This window comes from Triticum aestivum, chromosome 6D (assembly GCF_018294505.1).
Source record: "Triticum aestivum cultivar Chinese Spring chromosome 6D, IWGSC CS RefSeq v2.1, whole genome shotgun sequence".
NCBI lineage: Eukaryota > Viridiplantae > Streptophyta > Magnoliopsida > Poales > Poaceae > Triticum > Triticum aestivum.
Genome location: NC_057811.1, coordinates 7,516,545 through 7,526,688, shown reverse-complemented (window position 1 = coordinate 7,526,688; position 10,144 = coordinate 7,516,545).

Sequence of the window (10,144 nt, the reverse complement as noted above, 5' to 3'; positions counted from 1 at the left end):
GGTCAATGTGCAGACGCCTCCAGTTCTACCATTATGTGAGTTTCTCAACCATATTTATGTCTTCGATATTGTTTATTCAAAAATAGTTGACAACTAATTTCTATTGACAACTTATTTCCATTCAAGCAAACATGTCCGGCGCTTGGTAGACAGGACCGTCCACTGTCCCGGGGCTGAACTAAACTGCGAGGAGATAAGTCATTATGTCTCATGGCTTGAGGATCTTGATGCTGTCAAGAGAAATTATTTTCCTGAATTTGAAAATCTTAGTACTCAAAACGTGCGACCAATAGTGATCGTATTGAACTACGGTCACATCTATTTAGGAAAGATGGTAAGATTTTTACTATTTGTCCTCAGTGCATCTTTTGCATACATTATTTTTCAAGCTAAACTTTCATTGCTAAGTATATTAATTACTATACGATGTTCTTCAACAGGGACTCCCGATGACAGTTGTGCCTTAGTAGATCGAGACTAAAGGTCGCATGTCAATGGTTAGCTTACGGCCAAGACATCCTACATTGCACATGAGTGCATTCAGGATTTCTAAAAGCGATGAATGCTTAATAGTGAAATATTGGAGCAAAATTGTTAACGATCGCAGAGAAGTACTAGGGAGCAGCAATCAGAAGCGCAGCCCACGATCAGGAGACATGTTCATCTGCATGCTCCAATATGATGAATTAGGAGAGCTATGCATGTTCTATGCTATTTTACCTGAGAGAGAGAGAGAGCAGCAGGAGTGATTAGCTAGTTCATGCTCTTAGTACTTGTCCTCTCATGTCCGTGTTCTTCGTCCTGAACTTAATCCCAAAGAGTTATTTGCTTTTGTGGTGTTATGAACGCTTATAATATCATGACCATGTTGAACTCGATGACATCTTTGCTTCTGGTACAAGTGAATGTTTCTTCTTTAAGCTAGTGTTGGTGGTGATTAGATAGCGGTAATGACTATGATGATTAAATAGTGGTAATGACGACTATGATGATTTTTAGCTAGCTAGTATACTGTTGTTGGTGATGATATGATGCAAGAGTTCTTATATTAATATGATGATGATGATGATGAATTATTATATCATTTATGAAAGAAACCGCAGATTAGTTTTAATTGGATTAATAGGTTAGTCCCAAAAATAATATAAAAGTGTATAATAAAGCCCATTAGACATCCAAAACAGAATATATAATAGCATGGAACAATCAAAAATTATAGATACGTTGGAGATGTATCATGGTGGTGGCGCAATTTCCCTCAAGCAATATGATTAAAGGATTAATGATCCAAAAAGTAAACATAAAGTTTTCAATAAACATCAAGTTTTGAATAATATACACATCAGGTTCACATCATAGAGAATACACATCAGGTTCACATGGCAAGAAAAATAACAACTAAATCGTAGTTCAGTTCAGACAATAACCTAATAGAGATCATGTAACCCAAACAGAGCCTAATAATAAGATAAATGGCATATTGCCATTATTGCGCAAGCAGACAAGCAAAAGTAGTGAGGGCTTCTTGGTCATGAAAGAGTATCGAATCAAGCATTGATTTTTCCATGAAACCACATAACAGTGAGGGCTTCTTGGTCATATCTTTATATGCATCAACAAAGAAGCTAGTGGATCAAATTCACACATAGGGTAGCTCACGAGGATACAGACATTTAGACCTTTAAGAAGAACTGGCACAATCAACATCATTCAGATGAAAGGAGGAGCATTCACGGCATAACCCTAGTGTTAGGAAAGAAGGCATGTGAAACTAGAGATTCTCTAAACCCTAGAACACTAGGCACCGCCGCCGCCACTGCTCCAGGGACAACAACCAAGGAAGAAGAAACCAAGCCTCCGCCATGCCGAAATCCCCCGTCCCGCCTCTACCTGCTTCCTTTTATGTCTCCTAGATTCGACCAAGTTTGGCTGACCAAACCAATGGTGTTCATATATGTGCTAAACTGCTAATCAAGAATTGAAACCCCTCTCTCTACTTCTCTCACCTAACCCCTCTCTCTACTCTCTCCCCAATCACGCGAGCAAACAAGCCTGGAACACGTCGCATCGAAGCGCGGAGCCACCATGCAATCCCTAAATCCCTTTCCCCCATGCAAAATCCCAAAACATGGCGAGCCGCCGCGGCGAATCGACCGGAGCCTAGCTAGTGGTGGCGCGCGCAGGGAGGAGGAGATCGAGGGGGACTTACGGGGCTGGAGCATCGGAGGAGGCGAGAGGCAACCGCGCGTGGTGGCGGCGCACGGCGCCGTCGACGGGGGTGAGGCGGTCGGGGAGGAACCCTAACTGTGGCGGCGTCGTCGGGCGGAGGGGATCGATAATGTGAGAGTGAGGGGGTGCGGGGGGCTCGGGCCGGTTTTCTTTTCCTCTAGTAGTAGCGCTGGTTAGAGGCCGATGCTACTGCTAAGCCCACCAGCTGTAGCGCCCGTTCGAAACAAACTCTACAGGTAAGTGGGCTACCCGTTTTTGCCCTGCGGTCCATGTAACAGCAGCGCGGCCCAAGCTAACAAACGCTGCTGTTATTTAGTAGTAGTAGTAGTGTGTTTTGTACCAGGTGCTACTGGTAAATACCAGTAGTGTGGGTGCTTAAACAGGCGCTACTGCTAAACTTCTATCTGTAAGCACTTTCCTAGTAGTGGCTCCATGCTCGATACTTCTTGTACTGGTTCTTTTATGATGAAGACTATTGAATTCAGATGGGATTTATTGGAAAGAATTAAACGCAACTCTGAAGATTGGGACCTCGACAAAGGTAATGAGTCAGATATAACACCTAAGTTTGATTGTGTTAAATCTTTTATGGATACCGATGCTTTCCGTGAATTTAGCACTAAATACGGACTTGACTCTGAGATAGTAGCTTCTTTCTGTGAATCCTTTGCTACTCATGTTGATCTCCCTAAGGAGAAGTGGTTTAAATATAATCCTCCCATTGAAGTAAATGTAGTGGAACCTATTAAAGTTGAAGAAAAGACTATCACTTATAATGTTGATCCTATTGTTCCTACTGCTTATATTGAGAAACCACCTTTCCCTGTTAGAATAAAGGATCATGCTAAAGCTTCAACTGTGGTTAACAAAAGTAATATTAGAACACCTACACCCCCTGAGCAAATTAAAGCTGAACCTAGTATTGCTATAGTTAAAGATCTCTTGGCCGATAATATTGATGGGCATGTTATTTACTTTTGTGATGAAGCTGCTAGAATTGCTAAACCCGATGCTAAAGATAAACATAGACCTGTTGTAGGCATGCCTGTTATTTCTGTTAAAATAGGAGATCATTGTTATCATGGCTTGTGTGATATGGGGGCTAGTGCAAGTACAATACCTCATTCCTTATACAAAGAAATTATGCATGATATTGCACCAGCTGAGATAGAAGATATTGATGTTACAGTTAAGCTTGCCAATAAAGATACTATTTCACCAGTTGGGATTGTTAGAGATGTTGAAGTCTTGTGTGGGAAAGTTAAATATCCTGCTGATTTTCTTGTTCTTGGTTCCCCACAAGATAAATTTTGTCCCATTATATTTGGTAGACCCTTCTTGAATACTGTTAATGCTAGGATAGACTGCAAAAAGGATGTTGTTACTATTGGTTTGGGAGATATGTCTCATGAGTTTAATTTTGCTAAATTTCGTAGACAACCCCATGATAAAGAATCCTAGTAAAGATGAAATTATTGGTCTTGCTTCTATTGTCGTGCCTCCTAATGATCCTTTAGAACAATATTTGCTAGACCATGAAAATGATATGTTTATGAGTGAAAGATGGGAAATATATGAAATATTCTTCAAACGGGGACCTATATTGAAACACAACTTGCCTGTTGAAATACTAGGGGATCCCCCTCCACCCAAGGGTGACCCCGTGTTTGAGCTTAAACCATTGCCTGATACTCTTAAATATGCTTATCTCGATGAAAAGAAAATATATCATGTTATTATTAGTGCTAACCTTTCAGAGCGAGAAGAAGAAAATTTATTGAAAACTTTGAAGAAGCACCGTGCTGCTATTGGATATACTCTTGACGATCTTAAGGGTATTAGTCCCACTCTATGCCAGCACAAAATAAAACTGGAGAAAGACGTTGAACCGGTTGCTGATCATCAACGACGGTTAAATCCTAAGATGAAAGAAGTGGTAAAAAGGAAATACTAAAGCTTCTAGAGGCAGGTATAATTTATCCCATTGTTGATAGTCAGTGGGTAAGTCCTGTCCATTGTGTCCCTAAGAAGGGAGGTATTACTGTCGTTCCTAATGATAAAGATGAATTAATCCCACAAAGAATTGTTACATGTTATATAATGGTAATTGATTTTCGCAAATTAAATAAAGCTACTAGAAAAGATCATTACCCTTTACCTTTTATTGATCAAATGTTAGAAAGATTATCCTAACATACACATTTTTGCTTTCTAGATGGTTATTCTGGTTTCTCTCAAATATCTGTGTCAAAAGAGGATCAGGATAAAACCACTTTTACTTGCCCTTTCGGTACCTTTGCTTATAGACGTATGCCTTTTGGTTTATGCAATGCACCTGCTACCTTTCAAAGATGCATGATGGCTATATTCTCTGATTTTTGTGAAAAGATTGTTGAGGTTTTCATGGATGATTTCTCCATATACGGAACTTCTTTTGATGATTGCTTGAGCAACCTTGATCGAGTTTTGCAGAGATGTGAAGAAACTAATCTAGTCTTGAATTGGGAGAAGTGCCACTTTATGGTTAAAGAAGGTATTGTCTTGGGGCATAAGATTTCTGAAAGAGGTATTGAAGTTGATAAATCTAAAGTTGATGCTATTGAAAAGATGCCATGTACCAAGGACATCAAAGGTATAAGAAGTTTCCTTGGTCATGCCGGATTTTATAGGAGGTTCACTAAAGACTTCTCTAAAATTTCTAGACCTCTGACTAATCTCTTACAAAAAGATGTTCCTTTTGTTTTTGATGATGATTGTGTAGAACCATTTGAAATACTTAAGAAAGCCTTAATTTCTGCACCTATTGTTCAGCCACCTGATTGGAATTTACCATTTGAAATTATGTGTGACACTAGTGATTATGTTGTAGGTGCTGTTCTAGGACAAAGAGTTGATAAGAAACTAAATGTTATCCAATATGCTAGTAAAACTCTAGACAGTGCCCATAGAAATTATGCTACTACTGAAAAAGAATTTTTAGCAGTTGTATTTGCTTGTGATAAGTTTAGACCTTATATTGTTGATTCTAAAGTAACTGTTCACACTGATCATGCTGCTATTAAATATCTTATGGAAAAGAAAGATGCTAAACCTAGACTTATTAGATGGGTTCTCTTGCTACAAGAATTTGATTTGCATATTATGATAGAAAGGGAGCTGAGAACCCCGTTGCAGACAACTTGTCTAGGTTAGAGAATGTTCTTGATGACCCACTACCTATAGATGATAGCTTTCCTGATGAACAATTAGCTGTCATAAATGCTTCTCGTACTGCTCCATGGTATGCTGATTATGCTAATTACATTGTTGCTAAATTTATACCACCTAGTTTCACATACCAGCAAAATAAAAAGTTCTTCTATGATTTAAGGCATTACTTTGGGATGACCCACATCTTTATAAAGAAGGAATAGATGGTGTTATTAGACATTGTGTACCTGAGCATGAACAGGAACAGATCCTACGCAAGTGTCATTCTGAAGCTTATGGAGGACACCATGCAGGCGATAGAACTACACATAAGGTATCGCAATCCAGTTTTTATTGGCCTATTCTTTTCAAAGATGCCCGTAAGTTTGTCTTGTCTTGTGATGAATGTCAAAGAATTGGTAATATTAGTAGATGTCAAGAAATGCCTATGAATTATTCACTTGTTATTGAACCATATGATGTTTTGGGCTTTGATTATATGGGACCGTTTCCTTCCTCTAACGGGTATACACATATTTTAGTTGTTGTTGATTACGTTACTAAGTGGGTAGAAGCTATTCCAACTAGTAGTGCTGATCATAACACTTCTATTAAGATGCTTAAAGAAGTTATTTTTCCGAGGTTTGGAGTCCCTAGATATCTAATGACTGATGGTGGTTCACATTTTATTCATGGTGCTTTCGGTGAAATGCTTGCTAAGTATGATGTTAATCATAGAATTGCATCCCCATACCATCCATAGTCTAGTGGTCAAGTAGAACTGAGTAATAGAGAGATTAAATTAATTTTGCAAAATACTGTTAATAGATCTAGAAAGAATTGGTCCAAGAAACTTGATGATGCATTATGGGCCTATAGAACCGCATATAAAAATCCTATGGGTATGTCTCCGTATAAAATGGTTTATGGAAAAGCATGTCACTTACCTCTCGAACTAGAACATAAAGCATATTGGGCCATTAAAGAGCTCAGTTATGATTTCAAACTTGCCGGTGAGAAGAGGCTATTTGACATTAGCTTACTTGATGAATGGAGAACTTAGGCTTATGAGAATGCCAAACTGTTTAAAGAAAAAGTTAAAAGATGGCATGACAAAAGGATACAAAAGCGTGAGTTTAATGTAGGTGATTATGTGTTGCTATTCAACTCTCGTTTAAGATTTTTTGCAGCAAAGCTCCTCTCTAAATGGGAAGGTCCTTACGTTATCGAGGAGGTCTATCGTTCCGGTGCCATAAAAATCAACAACTTCGAAGGCACAAATCCGAAGGTGGTGAACGGTCAAAGAATTAAACACTATATCTCAGGTAATCCCATAAATGTTGAAACTAATGTTATTGACACCATAACCCCGGAGGAGTACATAAGGGACACTTTCCGGAACATTTCAGACTCCGAAAAGGATAGGTATGCGGCACGGTAAGTAAACCGACTCCAAAACAGTTCTAATAGCAAATTTTTCTCCGTTTTGGAATATTTAAGAAAATAGAAAAATAAGAAGTAGTCCGGGAAGGACACGGGGCATCCACGAGGGTGGAGGGCGCTCCCTACCCCCTGGGCGCGCCCCTGCCTCATGGGCACCCCGTGCGCTCTCCGGACTCCATTTTCTTGCATGATACTTCTTTGTCGGTAAAAATTCATTATATAATCTCCCGAAGGTTTTGACCACCGTACCACGCAAATATCCTCTGTTTTTGTTTTGAGCTGTTTTCTGCCAGAGTTGTCAAGGCCAGGGATCATGTCGTCACCCTCCTCCAACAATGAGGGCAACGATGCTAGAGCTGAAGAGAGAAGAACCCGGTGAGATCAACAAGGATGATAGGATCAAGAAGGTCATGGAGGATCAAGCTCCAGCAGCAGAAGAAGAAGACATCCTTCAACCTCATCACAATCTTCTTACCCCAACTGAGATTGAAGCTTTTAAGATGATTGAGTTAGCTTGCATACAAAACAAGTATCTCACACGTGAAAATATTTTGTTGAAGGAGCATGTTAATGCACTCAAGGGCATAATCCGCAAATTGGAGGATCTCCTATGCTCGATGTGCGATTATCCATCATCACCACCATCTTCACCACCACCTCCGAAGAAAGAGACATAATCACATGGGTATGGGCACTCCCCTTGGCAACTGCCAAGCTTGGGGGAGCTGCCCCCGTATCGTATCACCATCACACTTCTATCTTTACCGCTTTTCTTAGTTCGATCCTTTTGGTATTATCTTGATCTAGTAGAATAAAATTTTAGTATGATTTAGTTTTGAGTTTTGCATTATGATCCTTCTATGTAATCGAGTCCATGAGCTATATATAATAAAGACTAGTTTTGAGTCAACGGCTTGATTATCTTGCTATGATCTAGAGATAACAAAAGAGTAAAAAGAAATAAAAAGATTATATTGATCTTATGGAGAGTAATGACTTCACATATAAAGAGTATGATGAATAAAAGTTGTTGAGAGTTGACAAACATAGTTTTGGTCATCGTTGCAATTAATAGGAAGTAATAAATAAAGAGAGGTTTTCACATATAAATATACTATCTTGGACATCTTTTATGATTGTGAGCACTCATTAAAATATGATATGCCAAAGAGTTAATATTGGACAAGGAAGACAACGTAATGGATTATGTTTTCTTGTATCAGAAATAAAGTATATTGTCATGGATCATCCAACATGTTGAGCTTGCCTTTCCCCCTCATGCTAGCCAAACTCTTTGCACCAAGTAGAGATACTACTTGTGCTTCCAAATATCCTTAAACCCAGTTTTGCCATGAGAGTCCACCATATATCTACCTATGGATTGAGTAAGATCCTTCAAGTAAGTTGTCATTGTTGCAAATCGCTCTTAAAATATGTATGATCTATTAATGTGGAGAAAATAAGCTTTATACGATCTTGTGATGTGGAAGAAATAAAAGTGACGGACTGCATAATAAAGGTCCCCATCACAAGTGGCAACATAAAGTGGCGTTCTTTCGCATTCAACTATAAAAGCACATGACAACCTATGCTTCCTTCTGCGAAGGGCTTATCTTTTATTCTTGTCTTCTACCTTATGCAAGAGTCATGGTGATCTTCACCTTTCCTTTTTATGTTTTATCCTTTGGCAAGCACATTGTGTTGGGAAGATCCTGATATATATATATATCCAATTGGATGAAAGTCATCATGAACTATTATTGTTGACATTACCCTTGAGGTAAAAGGTTGGGAGGCGAAACTATAAGCCCCTATCTTTCTCTGTGTCCGATTAAAACTTCATACCCATAAGTATTGCGTGAGTGTTAGCAATTGTGAAAGACTAAATGATAGTTGAAATATGTGGACTTGCTGAAAAGCTCTTATATTGACTCTTTCCGATGTTATGATAAATAGCAATTGCTTCATTGACCGAGATTATAGTTTGTTAATTTTCAATGAAGTTTCTGATTCATAATTTACATTGTGAATAGATTGTTACTTCAGCATAAGAAATCATATGACAATATACATATATGTTGCTGTTCTAAGAATAATCATGATGCCCTCATGTCCGTATTTTATTTTATTGACACCACTATCTTTAAACATGTGGACATATTTTTCTATATCGGCTTCCGCTTGAGGACAAGCGAGGTCTAAGCTTGGGGGAGTTGATACGTCCATTTTGCATCATGCTTTTATATCGATATTTATTGCATTACGGGCTGTTATTACATATTATGTTACAATACTTATGCCTTTTCTCTCTTATTTACAAGGTTTACATGAAGAGGGAGAATGCCGGCAGTTGGAATTCTGGGCTGGAAAAGGAGCAAATATTAGAGACCTGTTATGCACAACTCCAAAAGTCCTGAAACTTCACGGAAGTTATTTTTGGAATATATTAAAGTATTGGGCTAAGAAAGCACCAGAGGGGGGCCACACCCCGTCCACGAGGGTGGGGGCGCGCCCTACCCCCTGGGCGCGCCCCCTGCCTCGTGGGCCCCTGGCTGGCCTTCGATGCCCATCTTTGGCTATATGAACTGTTTTGCCCGGTAAAAAAATAAGGAGGAAGCTTTCGAGACGAAGCACCGCCGTCTCGAGGCGGAGCTTGAGCAGAACCAATCTAGGGCTCCGGCGGAGCTGTTCTGCCGGGGAAACATCCCTCCGGGAGGGGAAAATCATCGCCATCGTCATCACCATTGATCCTCCCAGCGGGAGAGGGTCAATCTCCATCAACATCTTCACCAGCACCATCTCCTCTCAAACCCTAGTTCATCTCTTGTATCCAATCTTTGTCTCATAGCCTCAGATTGGTGCCTGTAGGTTGCTAGTGGTGTTGATTAATCTTTGTAGTTGATGCTAGTTGGTTTATTCAGTGGAAGATCATATGTTTAGATCCTTTATGCATATTAATACCCCTTTGATTATGAACATGAATATGATCTGTGAGTAGTTACGTTTGTTCCTGAGGACATGGGAGAAGTCTTGCTACAAGTAGTCATGTGAATTTGGTATTCGTTCGATATTTTGATGAGATGTATGTTGTCTCTCCTCTAGTGGTGTTATGTGAACGTCGACTACATGACACTTCACCCTTGTTTGGGCCTAGAGGAAGGCATTGGGAATAAATAAGTAGATGATGGGTTTCTAGAGTGACAGAAGCTTAAACCCTAGTTTATGCGTTGCTTCGTAAGGGGCTGATTTGGATCCATATGTTTCATGCTATGGTTAGGTTTAC